This window comes from Ixodes scapularis, unplaced genomic scaffold (assembly GCF_016920785.2).
Source record: "Ixodes scapularis isolate PalLabHiFi unplaced genomic scaffold, ASM1692078v2 PGA_scaffold1__304_contigs__length_218370807, whole genome shotgun sequence".
NCBI lineage: Eukaryota > Metazoa > Arthropoda > Arachnida > Ixodida > Ixodidae > Ixodes > Ixodes scapularis.
Window position 1 is genome coordinate 105532467 of NW_024609846.1, and position 23224 is coordinate 105555690.

The following is a 23224-nucleotide window of genomic DNA, read 5'->3' on the forward strand; positions in this document are numbered from 1 at the left end:
AGAACGCCGTCGGGCAATGTTGCTCAACAGTCTCGGAGAGGCCGGCCAGCAGATTTACGACGCTCTACCAACGCCTGAGCCTGCTGTTGAGGAAGCGCTAGCACCGCTGGCAGCAGCAGGCGGCGAAATAGTTGTGGAAGCTCCCGCTTGATGTCTACAAGGAAACTGCCAAGTTACTGGAGCCTGAATTTACGCAGCCAGCCCATGTGATGTTCGATAAGCTCCAGTTTCATCGCGATTTTCTGCCGGCTCTACGGATGTTAGCCGCCAGCGATTAATTTTTGAAGCCGTACTCAAGACTGTATTCCGGAAACAGTTCATGATTAGAGTGGCTTCTACTGAAATTCAGGAACGGATGGTCCTCGATGCAGCTATCCCGTTCGACGAGAGGTTCGAGAGTGGGCTAGCGTCGCTGCACCGAGCGAACAGACTTGTCAAGTGACGCATTCATCAGACAGCGACGTCCGAGCCTCGAGACAACCCAGAGACAGACATTCCGGGCGACGACAAGGACATTCTTCCAGAACGCCATTCAAGCAGCCTACCCATCAACATAGTTCTTCACAACGGATATGCTATGAGACATCGCCGCCACCTCCACGGACGTCATCATCCCAAAGGGTTGCGAGACAACGTCCTGCCTCGAGAGACGCGTGTGCGACCTGCGGGGGAAGCGGCCGAGGTCCGTTCTCCAGCCATCAGCAACCACAACGTGGACACTCTTCGGACCACCGCCAGGACCCCGCTGCACAGTCAAGTCGCTCAAGGCCAGGCTCGCAAGGGGGCCAACATTCAAGGCAACATGACAATTTTCGCCACACTTGTACTTGTGCCAACTGCGGAAATGGTTATCATCGATGCCAGAGCTACGACACCTGCCCCGCAAGAAACATTTATTGCTACAACTGTGGTCGCAGGGGTCATCTTGGCCGCGTATGCAGAAATATACGTCGGTACTACCAGCGATCGCGATACAAGAAAGTGGAGCAGGTGCTCTCAGATTATGATGACTACGACGTCGACGTTGATGATTCTGAGATCGTAGCCAAATAACAAAATCATCAACGAAAAAAGTCTATATTAGCGCAAGTCTTTGGAATGCCGATACAGTTCCGGCTCAACACCGGGTCATCCGTCTCAGGAATGGACAAAGCCACGTTCATGCAATGGTTTGCGCGAGATGCACTCGTCACACCACCACCGGTGACGCTACTGAATTATTCGCGCCAGCCCATTAATATCCTTAGAGCCTTCAAGGCAATGGTGATATTCAAGCAGCGTCACGCGCAAGTGCTATTCTACATCGCAGACCAAGGCACATCATTGTTAGGCATGGACGCCGTCGTGGCACCCGACATCAAAATGAGCGGAGCAATGCGGACTTGTTTTTATACTGCGACCAGTGACACCGATGAGGCCTCTACAAGTGGGGCAGAACAACCGTCAATGTCGTCACAATCACCGACATTGACAACCAAGTCGATGGCATTAAATTCAGCCGGGACTTCTCAGCTGCACGACTCGTCAGCTGCACAGGAGGAAGAGTGGACTGAACGGCTTCTGCTACCAGCAAAGGCAAGTCTGACTCTACCTACTGCCTTAGCGAAGCCTGTGTCTTCTCTTCCTAGACTTCCATCATCTCTGACCCACTTCGATCATCTTTTCACCCCAGGACTAGGCCGAGTCAAGGGAGTCACCTGTAAGATAATGGTCCGTTCCTCTGTCACTCCCGTTAAACATCATATGAGACGTGTTCCTCAAGCTGCTCGACAAGTTTCTGATGAGATTAAACGTCTTGAGGAGGCTGGAGTAATCGAACGCATTAATGCCTCCGAATGGGTGTCACCGATAGTAGTCGCCCAAAAGGACGGCAGTATCCGCATGTGTGTTGACCTTCCTGAAGCGAACAAAACGGTCGTAATCGACAGCTACCCGCTTCTACACATTGAAGAGTTGCTGGACGCCCTACATGGAGCGCAGCGTTTTTCAAAATTAGATCTCGCTTCCGCATACCATCAAGTCCCATTAAACCAGGAAAGTCGGGATTTGACAGGGTTTATTACGCATTAAGGACTGTTTCGCTTTAAGCGAGTGTGTTTTGGATTAGCCTCAGTGCCAGTCACATTTCAGCAGATGATGGCGAAGATATCACAGGGCTGCAAAGGGGTGCTTTCCTACCTTAACGATGTGGTTGTCTACGGTAAGAACCAGCAGGAGCGCCTGAAAGAAGTGCTCAGGCGCATATCTGAGACTGGTATGAAACTCAACAACAAATGCGTGTTCGATGTAGGAGAAATTTCTTCCTTGGGTCACAAAGTTAGTGCTGCGGGGATTTCACCCCAACAAAACAAAGTCGACGCTATTCGTGCAGCACCCATCCCCAAGGACCTAAAGCAGCTGCGGTCATTCCTAGGAAGGGTTGAATGATGATGATTAGGAGTTTATTGGCGCAGCAGCAACGAGGGCCATAATGCGCCAAACTTAAAGTATTTAAACATATTATAACAAAAGTTTACTTTGAGGTTACATATTTACAAATGGTATAAATATCCAGTTTGTTTTAAAAAGTCTAAGACACGGCTGAATGGAACTAAAGGTTTATCACCAAGCAAAAAAGAGGGATGAAATGGGAGATGATCCCTAAAAAGTTCGAGAAAACATGATTGACGGAGTGGTTGATGGGACGAACAATGCCACAAAATGTGCAACACGGTCAGAAGCTCTCCACAATGTTCACATAGTGCAACATCCTCACCACAAAGCAGATACTGATGTGTCACACGGGAGTGACCTATTCTTAGACGGCATAGAAGAACCTCCACACGACGTTCCCTGTTGTAAGAGCTCTCCCAAACGCCCAGAACGGGCTTGATAATGTGAAGCTTGTTGTTGCTCTCTGTATCCCATTCAAGCTGCCATTTGAGAAAAATAGATTTCCTCAGAAGTGGTTTCAAGTCTTGGTAAGGTAAGCAATTGAATGTTATAGACGAGCCTTGCGCAGACACGGCCAATTTATCCGCCTCTTCATTGCCCAAAATCCCAACGTGGCTTGGCACCCAGCAGAACTTAATGTCCCGACCGCGTCGCAGGGCGCTATTGATCTTACCATGTAGATGTTGTGCAAGGTGGTTCTTTGTGGGCATCAGGGAGGACACAGCCAATAAGGCACTCTGCGAGTCGACAAAAATTACAGCTTTCATTATACTATTGTCGAGTATATGTTCGACCGCTAGTAAAATAGCATAAAGCTCTGCAGTGAAAATGCTTGCCCTAGAGTCAACTTGTGTGGCTTTGCTGTAGGAGGCGGAATAGAAAGCACACCCTACAAAAGACGACGATTTGGACCCATCTGTATAAAACTCCAGGTAGTCTGCATATTTTTGTTGCAAGGAGAGGAACTCCTGCCGGAGGATTTGTGGTGAAATGACCCTCTTACTGTATTTTGCAAGTGACCAGTCACAGAAAATCGGCAGAACATCCCATGGAGCAACCCTATGAGTGTTTTTAAGCAAGGGAATCTCATGGAGGGGGATATTAAGGGATTGACAAGTACTTTGCAAACGGAGGCCTAATGGTCTAACAATGCTCGGCTTGTTTTCGAAAAGTTGTGAACTTCTGCAAGCATGAAGGGCACTGTAGGAGGGATGCTTTGGATTTGAAAATACTTTGTAAGCATAAGAGACGCTGAGGTACTGCCTCCGTTTCTCAAGGGACATTTGATGCGTATCAGCATACAAACTCTTCACGGGAGATGTGCGAAATGCACCTGTAGAAAGTCGTAGTCCAAGGTGGTGTACTGGGTCAAGCATCTTAAGAGCGGATGGCCGCGCTGACCCATATACTACTGCACCATAGTCGAGGCGGGATCGAACTAAGGAGTTATACAGTCGTAGAAGACAGCGCCTATCAGCACCCCACGACATATGCGATAGCACTTTTAGGATGCTTGATGACATCAAGCATTTCCGTTTCAAATTCTTCAGATGGGGTACAAAGGTAAGTTTCTTGTCAAAAATAACACCCAAAAATTTGTGTTCTTGTTGGACTGATATCTCAATGCTATTAAGATGCAAGGAAGGATCAAGAGACAATCCCCGGCGTAATGAAAAAGGAACACAGACTGTTTTTTCAGGAGAAAATTTGAAGCCGTTTTCTTCTGCCCACTTACACATTCTATTGATTGTAAGCTGCAATTGTCGTTCACAACTGGAGAGGTTACAGGAAGACACAGAGAGGAAAGGGTTGAATACTATTCCCGTTTTGTACCACGCCTGGCTTCTGAAGTGGAACCGCTGCCAAAGTACTTGAGTACGAAAGTTCATCTGGCGCCAGGCAGCAGATCGAAGTTTCAATCGGGTGAAAACGCTGCTGTGCTCTGCACAAACGTTAAAGGTGTTTGACCCAGCGCTGCCTATCATCGTAGCTACGGATGCTTCAGCTTATGGAATTGGAGCAGCGTTACAGCAGCTTTACGGACAAGACATTCACCCAATTGCTTTCGCGTCACGAACACTGACTGCCGCAGAAAGGAAGTACTCTTCGGGTGAATGAGAGGCGCTTGCATGTCTGTGGGCCTGTGAAAAATGGCACACGTATCTCTGGGGTCGCCAATTCACTCTGCGCACAGATCATCAAGCTCTCGTCGCTCTTCTTGGGACAAGAGGGACCGGACACCGCCCACTCCGGATCACTCGGTGGTCGACCCGGTTGCTGAAGTACAACTTTCAAGTACAGTATCAGCGTGGCGCAGAGAATCAAGTAGCTGGCGCTCTCTCCAGACTTCCAGTAGCGGAAGATGAGGGGGGGGGACAGCATTTGACGAGGAGATTGTGTCTTTTACCGCTCTGAACGATGAGTGAGCTCAACTCCAACAGGAAACGGCGGATGACCCCCAGCTGACTGTAGCGATGTCTTATGCCATGTCGGAATGGCCACCTTCTAAGGCGTTGTCTTCCGACGAAGCCATCTTCCACGCCACTAAAGGGACACTCTCTGGGCACGACGGTCTACTGCTGCGCGGTGAACAGTTGGTCGTTCCTACTAGTATGAGAAACGCTCTCATCGGCCGAGCACACGAGGGCCATCCTGGCATCGTCAGGACGCGGACTCGCCTTCGCGACCTATATTGGTGGCCCCGCATGAATGCGGAGGTGAAAATGGCAGTCCAAGCCTGCGGTGTTTGTAGCTCGGCTGACATGAGTGCAAAGACATCGCCAACACCCTTGGAACCCGTGCCCTTGTCTGAGCGACCATGGTCAAAGCAAATACTTTACTAGAGGGAATACATTCCACTCCGCTCATTTGCATTAGACAGAACGCCTACAGCGCCGAATTCAGCCCTGACGGTGTGGACGTCCGCGTCGGTCCACGCGCATGTGCACGTGGATGTTTGCGGAGACCGCGGCGGTGTCGTCTCCGATTCCACCTAAAGCCCCTCCATGCTTCAAAAGTAGCGCAAGGTGCGTCGATGCACGAGGCACGTGCAACGCGGAACCCTTGGGAAGATTATGGCGGCACAGCGCAGCAAAGTGTTTGGCGCAGCACTGATACAGTGTACTAGAATACTTGGGTAGTGTTGGGACCGGAGGCGCTCGCCTGAAGCGCGTGGTGTTGATCGCGACACGTGTCGACACCGGCGCGTTATCCAGAAGGTGTGCGCATGCGCGGCTGCACGCACCAAAAATATGAATCTTTGGTGCCGCTTTGGTGGAGTGCACATAGGACTTCTGATACAGCTACAATCTGCCAGCGGTCGTACCGCGGCATCAATTACGATGCCGCACGCAACATGACGCTTCAATGTATTGGACGGTACAAACGACATTACCCTTACTTTACATAAAAACAACTGCGACTTTAAAGAAGCGGATAGCAAGTTATTTCAGCGTAGAATTCGCTGCGACTTTCGGCTTGTCGGATGGTGAGCAGTTTAAATGAAATGCCCATTTCCTCGGTCGCAAAGGCCGAACATTAGATATTTGAAAGGGATATCTAAAACTCGGAGGTAGTTTTATTTTTTTTTTCTATCTTATTTTATAATGGAACGAAACGGCACATACTAAAGTCTTAGATTGTTTTAGTATGTTTTTAATACCCCAGGTTAACTCCTCTGTCTTCGTTTCTGCCCGTCTTCTTTTTCTTGAACTTAATCAGCTCGCTTCAATTGTCAATCATTCTTGTGTTCATTTATGCGACGAACCACCCAAGCGGCGGTCGCAAAGGGGTGAGAATCTTTTATTTCTTCATGGCTGCCACGACCATCCGAGGGCCACCCGACGTCCACTTGTAAGAAATGGCTTATAAGCCGTGACAATTTTTATCACGCGTTTTAACACTGAACTTAAGTCCAAAAACTGAGACAACGTGGGCTGAACAAGTAATGCTTTATAAGATTCATAGAAAACAAGCAACTATTTCACATCATTTTGAGCAGAAAACATTGGCACACGTAGATCAGGCAAGGAAAAAGTTGTAATAGTTTACAGCACGGCATTGAAATAATGGTTACAATGTGCAGCGCACACATGGTTACAATATGCAGCGCATTATCCTCTTGAGGGTAAACCATCTGAAACCCACACGCTCATAACAATACATTTAACCGACAGCTGCTTTCTGACAACCAGGTAAGTCTCGCCTGAGCTGGGTATTCGAAGAGAAGGACCCATGGTTCCACATGGGTCCTTCCTTATCTGGTTCACGCAGACATACAGGGTGTTTTTGTTGTATTATTTACAGAACTTTACATATTTTACAAAAAAGAATGGGGCAGATATGTGGATGCCGTCTTTCGTTATATCTGTAGGGCTCGGTGGACAATAAATGCGTGAATAACCGTTTGCAATGTTTAATAATGAACCAAAATTTGTTAGTTAACTTGTTTATTAACGGCTTAATCGGCCATGGTGCAATTGCAGTTTTAAAAGGAGTCATTATTAAAGACAAACAATATTTCTACAATTCGCGAAAAGGCAACGAGGTTCACTTAATTTATCGTAAAAGTTTGCCTTTCTTCGCTTGATTCAGAAACCGCGTTATGAAAATAATACGTAGAATAGTGACTTGGTCGTCTTGATGTGTAGCGCCGGCAAGTCCACCGAAGACACGCTGTCGAGTTAGTGACGAGGGGACAGAAACAACTGCGTCATTCTTCTACGCATCAATATCAGCAAGAGTTCTGTCGCTGTTTCGCCGACGGCATTTCGGCACGCAAGCGGGTTTCACATGCAGCGATTCCGCCGCCCAAATCGCTGCCGCTAGCGGCGCGGCGGCACGAATCGCGAGGTTTCATTTCACATGAGCGTTTTCTGCCGTTGCGATGGCCAATGTTGCTTGCAGCAAGCATATGCGCAGAGTCGGTTACAGCGGCGTCTAACGACAATTTTTATGCCTTAGTTTTCAGTTTCCCTTTTAATTTAACCTTAAAAACAAAGAAAAGCGTCGAAAATACTAAATAAACGTTGGTCTTATTTGTTTATGGTTCTTTTTTCAAACTTCGTTCTTGCGGAGGATGTAACCTCGGATCATCCTCAGCAGCGTCACGGGCATTTCTGAAATTGGGGTATGTGCTGATGATCCGGAGTATGTCCGTCTACGAAGACTTGAAGAGTATCTTCTTTTAAGAAAGAAGCAGATCCTGCTTACTCTCCCGAGCCCAAGGCGCTGGTGGGTAAGGCCCATCTGGCAAAACCGCAAGAGAGAGTCGGAGTTCCACAAAGCGGTGAGTTGTGACCTCGTATTTTGATACCGAGGATTTTCTAGTGGTATTCGTTTTCTCACAATGTAATATATTCGTACAGATGCCATTGCTTATAAGTGGGGACACGGAGTACTTCCAGAAGTACTATAAGATGAGACCTGGTCGAAACACCACTCACAAGAGCTTACCTCACGCGGGAGCCGCTATTATCGCGGGCTAGACTTGCCATGACACTCAGGTACTGGGAACTTTCCTGCTTTTCTAATTAGCTCTGATTTATGCACAGAGATATGATTTACTGTCCCACCCGCTTTCTTAAGGCACTTATCGTCTGGAATGCAGATGCAGGACATTGCTATGGCCTTTAGAGTCGGAATCTCGACAGCGGCAGGTGTCATTCACTCCACCTGCAAGATTCTCTGGACAGCTCTCCAACCCCTTTTTCTAGAGGTATGCTGAAAGGCTGGCTGGTCAAATTAGTGATAGAGAATGCTTTACTTAGGATTAAATTGTGCCCACCTCTTCTATTACCAGTAATTTGTGAGGTGCTTTTAGAGAAATACTGACACTGCTGGATTCTAGTATTGAATACGTTTTAAATCGGGAAATAAGCATACTGATTAAGATGGTGCGTCCACGGTGACCGTTCAATGCAGATCCGAGAGCTCAGCTCGCGCACTGCCGTCCGAGCCCCGCTTCTTTTTGCCTGACAATACCTGGGTATACCAGCAGTCACAGTTCGTCAGCGGGTTTCACATGCGCGATTTCTGCCGTCGCGGCGCTCTGGCCAGCCGCAGCGGCTGAGCGGCACGGTTCCACCAGGTTGGAAATTATTCGCCGCGGCAGAGCGGCAGCTCCCGCCTTGGCCACTCACAGCGAGGCGTGAAATCACGTGACAGGAGGAGAAACATTGCGGGAAAGCTGGCGCACAGGACAGTGGCGTTTTTACGTTATTGAAGCAGACGACAAGCAGAGAAAGTACGCAAGCGACTGGTTTGCGATATCTCTTTTACGGCGGGTCGCGCTTCTTTGCTTCAGCAGTCGCGTCCGAACTGTTCAGTAGATCATGGAGGAGAGGGATTGCTGTCCCCTTCCTCGGAATTTGTTTTCTCAATGAATTACGCCGCTCTTTTTTGCTTTCCTCGCCCGAGTACGGACTGTAGCGAGCGCAAGAGACGCTACTTGGTAGCGGCTTGTACGTGCGCTAGTGAGAAAAACAAAAGAAGAAGAACTGAGCGACATTGACATGTTTTTTTCCAACACAGATCGTTGCACCAAGTAAGACGAAACATGTTGCGCCCAGTTCAATGAACTGCTTATCAGTGAACTGTCCAAGCGTCGGGTTACTTAGGATGCGGAGCTCAAAGAATTTAGGAACAATGGGATCAAAGAGAAACTCGGGGAAGAGGTGACTGAGGCCTCGAAAGTGATCGACAAGACCGGTATGAAGCGAGTGCACTACTACCGGTTCGCGAGGTTCGGGTCGGTCATATCAGTTGAAGTCTTTACATCCGAGGAAGGCGCTGCCCATGACGCAGCCGAGGATGATTCGACGTTTGATCCTCCGCGACAACGAAGTTCCAAAGAAAACAAGAACCATAAACAAATAGGATCAAGGTTTATTTAATATTTTAAACGCTTTTTTGTTTTATTAAGGTGAAGTTAAAGGGTAAAATGAAAACTAAGGAATTAAAATTGTTATTGGAAGACGCTATAACCTACTGTGAGCATCTGCTTGCCGCAAGCAACATTGGCCATCGCAACCGCAGGAAACGCTCATGTGAAGTGAAACCTCACGATCCGTGCCGCCACGCCGCTAGCGGCAACGATTTCGGCCGCGAAATCCCTTCATGTGAAACCCGCTTAGATTAATGGTGCTATATCAATGAAGGCCATCTTGCACCAAGTTGAGCACTATTATGAAGTTCTGGAGTTGAGTATTATGCATGTAGTATACAGATCATGAAAACCTTAAAACGGTGAAGGGATTAACCAATGTTTGCTTATTTGTTATAAAACAAATTGCAAAGGTATCTGTGTGTGCTTACATATATTATATACCATCGAAAATTGTAGTTTATGAAACTGATTTCAGAACTTCCATGCAGTCGCGTTTGAAATATTTAGAAGGCTCTATTACATGTCTGCTACTATGACACAATGTCATCACAGGTGCCAACTACTAAGAGATGGCAGAAAGTTGCTGAGGGCTTCCAGAACAAGTGGAATTCCCCCCAATGTGTCGTTGCTGTGGATGGCAAACACGTCGATATTCAGGCACCACCGAATTCTGGTAGCTTATACTACAACTATAAGGTACAGTTTGCGTCAGTACTTTTTATGAGCTGTATTTCTCACTGCATTTATGATTTGTTGTCATTACAGGGTACATACTCTATCGTACTAATGGCTGTTGTGGACAGTGACTTGAAGTTCGTTGCTGTAGACGTCGGTGCCTACGGACGACAGAGTGATAGAGGTACCCTAAGTGCCTCTCGGTTCGGTAAATGTATCGAAAATGGCCTCCTCGGCCTGCCACCACCAAAGCGGCTTCCAAACTCGACAGTAATCACACCATATGTGTTCTTGGGTGACGAAACGTTCCACCTACGCCCGACATTCTGAGACCGTACCCAGGAAAGCACCAGGACGATGACAAACGAATATTCAACTATCGGGTCAGCCGTGCAAGGTGACTTAAAAGCGCAAGAACCATGTAGTGAATTGGAGGGGGTGGGCGGGTAGTTTTTAGCAGGGTAGCAAATAGTTTAATTGTTGTTGTTTTTTTGTCTGTTTTGTTGCGGGATAATTGTAAAAAATCATTTCCATGAACCTGTCTCCACTTGCGCAGGAGGTGCGCCGAAAACGCTTTTGGCGTGTTGGCATAAAGGTTTCGGATATTCCGAAGAACCATCAACCTGCTACCAGAACACGCAGACTACGTCGTCATAGCAACTTGCGCACTACACAACTACTTGTGGGACGACTCCGTCTACATTCCTCCTAGCTGCGTTGACAAAGAGGATGCCTATGGCAACATCACGAACGGCAACTGGCGATCGACATTCAAACACGACGAAACAGTTATGACGGACCTGGAGCCTCCCGTGGGGCACAATTACAGCGGTTCCGCACGTGAAGCGATGGACCTCTTCTGCTCCTACTTTATGAGCAGCCAAGGGGCCGTACCTTGGCAGCGGACCTCTGCTAGGCTGCGTTCTTGAATGGTAGCGCACCTTGTGCTGCGAGCACTTGCAAACTTTTGCATACATTGCATGGTAGACACCATCCAGACGAATAAACAAGCAAAATGTGTGACTCATTTGTCTTTACTCGCTCTTTACAAGAAGTGCGTCAGGGTATCGGCCTTGAGCATACTGAGATAGAATGTGTAGAAGTTCCATTTTAAGGTGAGTCTGCATAGACTCGGGTGTCGCCTTTAAGTATGGATCCAGGGAGAGCAGGAAGTGGACAGTAGCATCCATAGGCTTGTGTGCTGCCAGGGCCCCTCTCACAACGTTGAGTTTGTCTTCCACTGCTTCCGAGTCCTGCTTCCGTTTATGGCTCTTTGCGAGTGTCCTAGTCGCTACGCTTTCTGTTGGGCAGCTTCCCGGCTCGGCTGCTTGGGAAGGACCAGCAGCAGAGGTCTCCGCGTAGCCCGGTGATGCAAAAATCAGATTCAGACTGCTTGGGGCGTCCGGGCCCCTTGGGCTCCCTTGAGGTGTCGGACTGTCTGCTGCCGGTTGACTCATGTGTGCCACCGTTAAATCAGTGGCTTCCATGTTGCTGAAGCTTCTAAAAAAATGTAAATTATTAAATGTGCGGTGCAACAATTTTTCTACTTCGCGCAAATACCACTTAGAACGGAACCCTGACGTTACTGACATATGAAACACGCGTTCGTCTTTCAACCCACGTAATAGAAGTTCCAGAAAAACATTATAAAAAAAAAAAACGAGCAGCGTTCATCCCCTCAACTCGCAGCCAGAACAAGCGGCCACGTGATCTGGAGCCGATTATATGCCGCCCATGTTGATCATAGCCACTCGCTGGTGTTGGCAAAGCATAGGACACGCGCTGAGTTCCAGACATTGCTATGCCTCGGCATTTTGTCGTCGTTGCAGCGATTGGACACGGGCCACTACCCGAATGCTTCTCGAGCTAGTAATTATCACAAGCCCAAATCGAGGGCCCACGCAATGCTCGGTTCCAATCTATGAACCGCATTCAAATATCGTCATTTGGGATGTACTGCGATCCCCAGGGTACGTCATCGAAATTCGCAAAGGAAAGATTGAATGAAAATGGTCGCTTTTGTCCCTGAAATTACACCGCAGCAAAGGAGCTTCTTAGCCAGTGGCGTTGCGAGTATACTTGAGTCCTACACGTTACTGAAAAATAGTAAGGAATTGCATTTACAATTACTCGAGGCTAAATTGTAATTTGTTACAATTACAATTACCCTCCCATGAAAGTAACTGACCGTTACCCCAAAAGGTAATCCGTTACTTTCGTGGCGTTACTTTTAACATTATTGTCTTCAAGTAAGAAACAAAGGGAAGTGGGTTATTCAAGTAATTATTATTGCCACCTGTTCCATTTAATGACCTTGAGTATTTTGAGCAAAAGCTGGCTCTCGAAAGTCTCGTCAGACATTCTGCGTTATTTCTTACACAATAGGCCGACTGCTACGCTGAACACCATTTGAGCTGACGCACTGGATGGGAGTGCCATATTGTGCCTCACGAATGCTTCATGCTCTGCATTGAGCTTTTTCAGCGAAGCAAGGGAAGCAATATTTACCTCGAATGTAGAGCAAATCTTCGTCGTTGCAGCCGTTGCCTGTTATTCGAGAGATTTAGTAGATCCTTCCGTTACCTCCGATTCCCGCGATAACGGTACCCGATAACGATATGATGCATACGCAAAGACGGCGGCGGAGTATCGGATATCGTTATCGGAGTCATCGGACCGATCTACTAAAATTCTCCATCGCCTAAATCGCGAAGCTGTAGAAGTCGGTAACCGGACAAAAGCTCACCGGACAAAAGCTCACCGGACAGAAGCTCACCGGACAAAAGCTCACCGGACAAAAGCTCACCCGTTTTTTCACAGACCCGGACAAAAGCTCACCTCATTTTTTTTTGCTACCCCGGGTGAAACACGGGTTGTTATAAAGTACGGACGCGATGGACATTCCACCATTTTTATGAGAACTGGCATCCCATTCCATGCAAAGGTTGATGATGATTGGGGTTTAATGGCGCAAGAGCGGCTTTGGCTATATTGCGCCAGACAAAATTACTTAAGACGGCTATACTAGGAAATAGATATTAAAGTTTTCATGGTAAAAGTTACAGCTGATGTATATATCTGGTCTTTTTAAGATAGTCAATAACACGGTTAAGTGGCACTAAAGGATGATCACCAAGCAAAAACATAGGATGAAATGGAAGGTGACCTCTAAAAAGTTCAGGAAAACTTTGTCGGCGATGTTGGTGATGAAATCTACAATGCCATAAAATGTGCAAAACTGTCAGTACTTCTCCACAATGAGCACAGAGCTTTTCGTCTTCGCCACAAAGAAGATGTAGATGAGTCAGACGTGAATGGCCAATCCTCAGGCGGCATAATAGAATCTCCAGTCGACGTTCCTTAAGGAATGAGCTCTCCCACAGAGCCAAGATGGGCTTAATGATATGAAGTTTATTGTTACTCTCCGCGTCCCACTCCGACTGCCATGCCTTCAAAAGTGATTTCTTCCAAAGGGGCCTAAGGTCCTGATAGGGTAACCCAAGAGATGTTGCCGAGTCCTTTGCACCTGCAGCCAGTTTATCTGCTTGCTCATTCCCTGGAATTCCAACATGACTGGGCACCCAGCAGAATATTATGGTGTGTCCGAGTTTGAGAGCCCGGTTTATTTTGGACCGTATATGTAGTACAAGAAGATTCTTTGTGGGACGTCTAGAAGAGACAGCCTGTATCACGCTTTGTGAATCGACAAAAAGGATAGCCTTTAATATTTTGTTACTCATGATATGTTCAATGGCTAGAGAGACACCATAAAGCTCTGCAGAGAAAATGCTTGCCATACCATCCATTCGTAAAGCTTTGTCAAAGGAACTGGAATATACGGCACAACCAACAAAAGATGAAGATTTCGACCCATCAGTATAGAATTCAGTATAATCTCTATATGTCTCCTGCATCGACTGAAACTCCTGCTGCAGGACTTGAGGGGAAATAGCCCGTTTATCATACTTTGTGAGCGACCAGTCGCAGAAAATCGGCAATTCGTCCCACGGAGAAACTTTTTCTTTGTGCTTTAGTATGACAGCATCATTCAGTGGAAACTGGAGGGAGGCACAAAGGCTTTGAATGCGGAAGTTAATAGGACGCACGATACGTGGCTTGTTTTCAAAAAGTTTAGAGAATCGACAGGTACGGATGCTAGTGTAGGATGGATGTTGCGGGTCAGAATAGACCCTGCAAGCATAAGAAAGGCTAAGGTACTGTCTACGCTTCTCGAGAGACATCTGAAAGGTTTCTGCATATAAACTCAACACAGGTGACGTGCGAAAAGCACCTGTAGCCAGTCGGAGCCCCAGGTGATGAACCGGATCCAGCATCTTTAGTGTAGATGGACGTGCAGATCCATACACAATTGCACCATAGTCGAGGCGAGACCGAACTAAGGAATTGTAGAGTCGCAGGAGGCAGCGCCTGTCGGACCCCCACGAGTTGTGGGACAACACCTTGAGAATGTTTGATGATTTTAAGCATTTGCGCTTCAATTCTTTCAAATGAGGTACAAAAGTGAGCTTCTTGTCAAGGATTATGCCCAGAAATTTGTGTTCCTGGCGAACAGGTATGTCAATGTGGTTTAAATGCAAAGAAGGATCAAGGGACAATCCCCGGCGGAGCGAAAAAGGAACGCAGACAGTTTTTTCGGGAGAAAAGGTGAAACCGTTTTCATCTGCCCATTTGCTCATCCTATTGACTGTAAGTTGTAGTTGTCGTTCACAGCTAGAGAGGTTGCAAGAAGAAACGGAGATCTGCACATCATCCACATACAATGAGTAAAACTCAGACGGTGGAATCACACTTGCAAGACTGTTAATTTTTACAGCAAACAGAGTAACACTTAAAACTCCTCCCTGAGGAACTCCATTTTCCTGGGGGAACACATCGGACAGTGTAGAACCCAAGCGGACCTGAAAAGTCCGGTCGCTTAAAAAATTCTGTATACACTGGAGCATGCGGCCTCGTACCCCATAGTTGTGTAGATCCCGAAGAATTCCATACCTCCATGTGGTATCATAGGCCTTTTGCAAGTCGAAGAATACCGAGACACAATGCTGCCGATGTACAAATGCCTCACGGATAAAAGTCTCCAAACGAACCAAATGGTCTGTGGCAGATCGTCCCTCCCGAAATCCACACTGATTAATGTCCAAAATATTTTCTTCCTCCAGAAAATACACCAGACGCCGGTTGATGAGCTTTTCATAAGTCTTCCCAAGACAACTAGTGAGCGCAATGGGACGGTAACTCGCTGAAAGAGAGGGGTCTTTACCGGGCTTCAGAAGAGGAATGATGTGGGCGCTTTTCCAGCATCGAGGGAAAGCAGCTACTTTCCATAGATGATTAAAAAACATAAGCAAATGACTTAATGATGTTGGGGACAAGTGCCTCAGCATTTCGTAATGAATCCTGTCTGGGCCTGGTGCAGACTGCTTTTTTACACCCAGCGCCACTTCCAGTTCGCACATACTGAACGGTCTATTGTAAGCTGCCCGGTCATATCCTGACATCGAGATGGATTGCTTTTCAGCAGTAGACTGAAACTTCTGAAACTTTACACTAAAGTGGGAAGAACTAGATATATGTTGGAAGTGCATACCAAGAACATTTGCCTGATCTTTGAGAGATACGGCAGGCAAGGGAAAAAGAGGGATTCGGAAAAGTTGATAGTCGCCTCGGACTTTTCGCAGGCGGTCCCACACTTCCTTCGCTGGAACAAGGCTATTTATAGAAGAGGCATATTTGGTCCATGAAACCCTCTTAGCCTGTTTACGTGTCCAATTCGCCTTAGCCCTACTTTTCTTGAATGCAATTAGGTTTTGATTGGTAGGGTATCGACGAAAAACTCCCCAGGCTTTATTCTGGTCCTTGCGAGTGGTTGTGCACTCCTTAGTCCACCACGGTTTGCATCTCTTAGGAAGATGTCCAGATGTTTGAGGAATAGAATTCGAAGCTGCACTAATTATACATTCAGTGACATAAACTGTCGCATTGTCAGGGCTCATAGTACGAAGCAAGGATGGATCAATCACAGCCTCTAATTCAAAAATAGACCAATCGGCATTCTCTAACTTCCACCTGGGAAGGCGAGTAGGAATCAATGGAATCGGTTTAACGCTTTCTAAAATAATGGGAAGATGATCGCTGCCAAAAGGGTTGTTTAAAACCTTCCATGAAAAACATGGGAGTAACGATGGTGATGACAGGGACAAATCAATAGCTGTAAAAGTGTTATGGGCGGCACTAAAAAACGTTGCTTCTTTTTGGTTTAAAAGACATAACCCGGATGATAATAAAAGTCGCTCAATGACTCCACCACGAGAGTCCTGTCGAAAACTACCCCACAAGGGGTGGTGGGAATTAAAATCGCCAAGAATTAAAAAGGGCTCGGGTAGCTGGCCGACGAGTCCCTGAAGTTCTTGCAAATGCAGCGGAGTGTTGGGAGGCAAGTAGAGTGATACAACGGTAATGAGGCGGTCCAGAAGAATTCGAACTGCAACTGCCTCAAGGGGAGTCTGTAGAGGGACTGGAGCACAGGCAACTCCACTCTGCACTACCACTGCTACACCACCCGAAGGGTTTGATGAAATGCGGTCCTTTCGGAAAACCTGATGACGACGTAACACTTTTGTGTGGGTGTCACTCAGATAAGTCTCCTGTAGGCATAAGGCCACAGGACGGAGCTCATCAAGAAAAAAATGTATGTCATCAATGTTACGAAAAAGGCCGCGACAATTCCACTGCATAATGCTAAAATTGTGGACCATTGTAACGTTTATAATAAAAAATAAAATTAAAATTAACTCAAGAGTAAGCAAATTATTTTACGACTTAAAATCTATCTTTACACGCGGAGCATTTTTCTTTTTGGAGGCGTCATTCGGCCTGCCCGTGGTGCCACCGGAGGCCGGAAGTAGAGATTCGGAGCTCGAGTGGGGTCTGTCCTCGTCGGACCTTGACCCACTCTCGTCCATTGGCTCAGCTGGAGCCAAAAGGGGCTCCTCCTTGGAGGCCTGTAACCTCGACGGCTCCCCCGGTTTCCGAGATCCACCAGGGGCAGATGGACCAAGTCCCCGACCTCGTGGTGGCTGGAACGGAGAAGCAGGGGGTGCAGAACCCTGTGCAGGGAACGCAGACCCCTGTGCTCGGGTGGATCCCGACGGACCGGCATCCACCCTGTCATCTCGAGGTAGAGCAGTGTGCACTGCTCCAGAGGTGCCTTTCTTCTGCGACGGGGTGGTCTCCGTCTGCTCGGATAATAAATCCGAACCTTTCGCACGGCTGGGGAGGGCACCTGCCCGGGCAGCTGAGATAGCGCGCCCTGGGAGTTGCACCTTTAGTTTGGGACCAGAGGACTTAAGTGGTTGAGCAAGGTCCCCATAAGACACTTGCGTTCCCACTGACGCCATAGGTGGTGCAGGTCCCCGGCGCACCACCTCGGCAAAAGAGCCTCTCTGAAAACCCAAGAGGCGACGTTTTGCTTCGGGATACGAGATGTTTTCCTTCACCTTCAGCGTCAGAATTTCCTTTTCTCTTTTGAAATGTTCACATGACCTAGAATATGCAGGGTGCTTGCCTTTACAATTTACACATTTCATGTCTTCATGACAGTCGTCAGCGTTGTGCTCGGAGCTACCACACCTGGCACATGTCTCACGGCCACGGCATGACCGCGAGCCGTGCCCAAAGCGCTGACAACGGAAACAACGAACAGGGTTAGGTATGTAAGGCCGGACCCTACAATTCAAGTACCCCGCTTTCACGGAAGAAGGCAGGCTGTTGAGCTCAAAGGTAAGGACCAAGTGTCGCGTAGGAAGTTCTTTGTCATCCCTACGAATGGTGATGCGCTTCACAGCAACAACACCCTGGCTGCGCATGCCTTCAAGAATCTCTTCCTCCTGACTCTCCATCAGGTCATCCTCAGATATAACACCACGAATGGTGTTGAGCGTACGGTGTGCAGAGACGCTTACTTTCGTGTCAAGGATATGGTTGAGGCAGAGCAACGCTGCTGCCTGATTTTTCTCAAATACTTCTACCAAAAGGTCTCCAGAAAAAGTCTTTTTTGCATTAAACTTTTCCCCTACCAAGTCTTTTAAGACCTTAGCCACAAGGAAAGGGGAGAGTTTCGACATCGGTTTCGTCTCAACTTCGGAATGTATAATGAAAAACTTAGTGACGTAGTCAGTGTTGTTCTTGTCCAAAGGTGGTAGATATGCATCGGTGCGGACCCTTTTGGGGGCCCGATCAGAAGGTTTAAGCTTGGAACCCATATGAAGGGGGAGGGTTTTCGGAAACTGTGGTGCACCGCCCACCACCGAGCCCAACAAGGGAATAGGTAACGCTCCATAACAAGAAGGGCTTGGCTGAAGACGTTACTCTATTAGTGCTGCCCAGTCTCTATAACCAAGTGTGGTTCAAGACAAGAGAATCTATTGCCACCCAAGGTTAGCCCTTGCCGCCAAAGGAGTTGAAAAGGAAAGAAGAGAAATGAGAAGAGTGAAAAGAAGGAGAAGACAAAGGTGAAAGAAGAGAGGGGATAGTAGGAGTGGCGACTAGACTGAATCATCCTGGCCGGGCCTTACCAGGACTCCCGTCTATGAGAAGCAGGGGCCGAAGTGGTGTATTGCCTCGCCCGGGGGGCCCCGAAGGGTCCAAACCTACCCCGGGCTCGGCTCAACCACCAGGATGCCCTTTTCCCCAGACACGGGAAAGCCACGCACAGCCAGACGTGGGCGGGCGAACCCGCATGGCTCGGGGTCCGTGGAGACGCCACTCTCCAAACACCTGCTTTCACAGGTGCCCCCTGCGGGGCCATGCAAAGGTGTCGACAGATAAGCCATTACAGGCAGTGAAGCAACTATTTGGGACCAACATTTTGGTCACTGAAATTGAATGGAGCTGATAAGATCAAGCTTCCTTGACTCAAGTTATGCCGGAGCACCCGTGTGCCACGCCCAAGAAACTTCGTGAACCGAAGTTTTTGAACCCGAAGAGTGACCGAAGAAGCGAAGTCAACCTTTCTTGACCTCGCTTTGTCATTGCGCTTATGTCACGCTAAACGCGCACATAAAGGTTAGGCACAATGCCACTTCATCACGAATGCATGGGTTTTCTTTAATTTAATTTATCGTTGTATTTTAGTGCCGTACGCATGCACCTAAGTTGTCCGCACACGTGTTAAGACCAACATGAAATTTTCTCCTGGTGAGCTTTTGTCCGGGTGTGTGAAAAAATGGGTGAGCTTTTGTCCGGTGAGCTTCTGTCCGGTGAGCTTTTGTCCGGTGAGCTTTTCTCTGGGATTCGTAGAAGTCATTGGGGGATCGGTGGCCGAGTGGTCTAGCGCACACCAGCTCGGAGCACGTGGAGCGAAAGCTCGCGCTGCAGAACCCAGAGATCCTGGGTTCGAGCCCCACCCCTGCCCGTTTCGATCTGGATGAGCATCGTACCGGCGTGCGGTCGTGTGTCACTACTACGTGGTGCACGTTAAAGACCCCAGGCTAGCGGTTGTACCGCACTGGCTAAATTGCTCATCTACAGTGTAAACCAGTGTCGCCCCTACTGGCAGCAGACCAACCTTATCACTCAAACCAAATCACTCAAACGTCCAATTTGACTTTTTGTAGAAGTCATTAATAGCAAAACATAGTTGTAACAGTAAGGTTATAATTAAATAATACATGAAGTTTGGCTCGATATTCTTCTTCCTTTGGTTCTGAACAGTTCGAGCCTCACTTGAGACGTTGGTGAATAAAAAACAGTTTCCAGTATGTAAATATAAGTAATAAAAGAAAAAGAAGGACACTCATAACAAACTGTTAAAACAAGGAAATGTAAACGCACGTTTGCCCTGTGCACCTGTCTTGGTGCCGTTCAAAAACGCACGGAGCACGGACCGACTGCAGTTTACTCCGGTGTTCTCCAGATAGACGTCCGCTGATGCCACGGGCAGCAAAGGGTAGAGTACTAAGTAAGCCGCGCTATGGCCCCATTCATGAATTTCACTCGCTTTTCAAGCCCAGAATATCACGTCGACGTCAGCCACCATTATGTTTTATTTGTAAAAATATCTGCTTGAGATAAGATGGGTCTGCTGGGGCAAAACAGGAAGAAGAAAGGAAGAATATTACCATTTTCTAAGTGCTCGCAAAAAGCTGACTCACAAAAAGGGTAGGGTAGACGGAGCGTTGTATCGTATTGTGACATTATGAAGATGGCCGTAGTCACTATAACCGAGAAGGGCATTGTTAATTATTTTCAGTGCACTTACCGCCTCGAGCTTCTCGGAGAGGCACACAATCACTTGGTGTCCTCCTCTCCCCGTCTTCGATCGCAAAGAAAAAAACAAAGGGACTAAAAAAAAAAGCGAAAAAACTTGCCCCCCCCCCCACCCCTTTTTTTTTTTTTAGAATTGTTCATTTGGATTTTTTGACATTGATGTTAGGGTATAATAAAAATTATAGATTCAGGGGCTTGGTGTTGGAAAAAAAGGTTTTGCGGAACTGAAGAATGCCAAGCCTCCCTTTGCGCTGGTCGATTCGCGTGACAGTGTCACTGCGCTCGACATTATAAAAAAAAAAAAATATGTGTATATATATTTAGACCGGGGGGGGGGGGGGGGGGGTTGGTTCTGTCAAAAAAATGTAACGGATTGCAAGGAATCCGTTACGTCATAAATGTAAGGGAATTACTTTAAAATTACTCTAGAAAATATGTAATTATTCCGTTACTAAATTACTGAAAAATGTAAGGGATTACAAGTAATTTCGTTACTTGTAACGGATTACCTACAAGTCTGAGTCCCACTACTGCCAATAAGCTCGTGCAAAGTGAAAAACATTCCAATTGAATATCGTTGCACCGCTCATTTAAGCACTTGTGCTCACACCTATCGATTAATATTGAAATTTTTCAAAACTTACTTGCGCCAACCTAATGCGTCCCTCAGGAACTGCATTTGGTCCATGTATGGCCAAACCTTAGATTTTGAGGAAGCTGCAGTCCCACTTTTTTTTTGTCCCCTTCTCGTCATTCATTTTTTTCCGGAAAGTGTCCCTCAGGTTCTTCCATCGGGAGTGGACCTCATCCACTGTCACTGAAATGTCAAGTCGTATAGACCTCTTCCGCGTACCCTCAACCCAGCGCGCCCGCACCCTCGACCCAGACACTATTCAGATTATCACGGGCGCACAGTGTTTGCAACAGCGGAGGGTATGGGCGAGTAGGCCTAGTGGGTGTGTTTACTTGTGTATCACGGTACGTTCAGAAGTTGCAATGTCGGGAGTGAGTTGATTCTGAAGTTTTATTCTGTGCCAAATCAACACGTCGGAGAATCTACGGTCGTCCGGATACCACTGTGTTGTCTTCGGGTGTTCTAACAATTTCACGAAGCGAAAACAGAATCGCGGAAAGTGGTGCGACGAGCACGAGAAGCTGCAGCGCGAGTGCGGATGCAATGTATTTGTACTTCACGCGTTCCCGACTGAACCCGATCTGCGACGCAAGTGGACTGCGAGCATCAATCGCGAGGGCTTTGTGCCAAACTCGTCATCTAGAGTGTGCTCGGACCACTTCATCGACGGCAAGCGAACCGAATGCAACCCAGTGCCCATGCTTCGGTTGGGTTACCACCGCAAGGTATGTCATCGTTTTATAGCATGTGCTATTCTTTTAAATGTATTCTGAGCGTCTCTGCTTGTGAGGGGCAATCATTTCAGCAGCAGATTGAGAGGTCATTGTTAATTTGTGGTTGAGGTGACCACCGGCGGGTGAGGCGAGCGTAGGGGGACAAGCGGGAGCGACGGCCGAGGCGACCGCTGGCATTAGTTTTTGCCTTCCCCTGGTTGCTAGCCTGGCTCGCAGAAACCGAACCCTTATACCGCTGTTACACGGGCACACTTAACTGCAGTTACGCTAAACCACAATTAGCGCACAATACTTGCCGACAACATTCTGCGGCGATGCAGTCAGAGCTATGGGCGAACGTGCGCTTGAGCATCTTGAGCACCCATGAACGCAGTGCACGCGCTCTCTTCACTTCTTTTGAAATAGCTGTCCGAGGGCATAGTGCGGCATCTGTGCTGCCACGTAACCGCAGTTAAAGCTGAGTTAACCGCGGTTAAGGGTGCCCGTGTAACAGGGGTATTAGTGGTTCCGATGAGGCTTGCCTCACGCTCGAGCCTTAGATTTTATTTAATTTCTTCCGTGAGAAGCAAAGCCAGGGCAGACCATCTGTTCGGGAGCGTGGCTTGTCGGTATGATCCACGGGCCACGAGCGCAGCACCGCTTACGGCTGGCTTCCCATTCTCTGCGGCGATTGCTTCGCCGTCCCACCCAGCTTTGCACTCTAGAAGATGTTGCTAGCCGTACTACAGTCCAGCGACATGAGTAACCACCAAATCAAAATCACCCAGCGAAAAAAAAAAAGTGTCGGCGAAACGTGTCTACTGCGTGCGGTTCGTCCAACGAGTTTCACTGAAACGTCAAAACGTTGACGAAATTAACATGCGACGATGAAGCGTGTCTCTTTGAAGCTATGCGAACTCCCTAATCATATTGTTTGTCACATATTCTGATTCGTCTTTAATCACGCCGGTGAAATTTTCTGCAGGTTCTCGTAGGACGAAGGCGGCTTGACAGAGTCTATGTGCCACCGCTCAAGATGCAGGTACCAGTTGTGAAGAGCGGCAAACACCACCAGGCGGTGCTCCATTCTTTGACGTCCCAGAGAACTTCCGGTTCATAAAAACAATGAACAAAGCCCACCTTAATACCGCTGCTTGAAATGTAGATGAAACGTTTAACCACCAATTCTCCAGGTGAACGCCAAGAGAACGCAGAAGCGCGAGATGTGTTGAACGTTTTCGAATATTCTTGTAAACCAAATTCTTTTGTTTAAGACGTTAGATTGTCCAGCCGAGGGCCCTCGTTAAAGGTGCGTTTATACTCCAACGTAACGCCGACGGGCGCGCGCGCCCGACCTTGTTGCGTTACGTTGGTGCGAAAGGAGCGTCTATACTCCGACGGCAGTCGAACGTAACGCAGCGTAGCGCGCCTCGGCGACCGTCGGCGAAGCTTTCGCCGAGGTAGGCCCTGCTCGAATCTCGGCGTCGCCTGGCGACGGTCGTTACCCAGAAGCCTTCACGCCAGCTCCCGTCCCGCGTTTGCCATGGTCCCGTCGTTGCCCCAGTCGGGCATCGGTCGGGCTGTGTTGTCTGTTCG

The 23224-nt window shown here is 47.9% G+C and overlaps 1 pseudogene; it reads left to right on the top strand.

Annotated features, from left to right (window-relative positions):
* The first annotated feature begins 9990 nt into the window (after positions 1-9990).
* On the top strand, positions 9991-10923 carry LOC121048295 (annotated as a pseudogene).
* The last annotated feature ends 12301 nt before the right edge of the window (positions 10924-23224 follow it).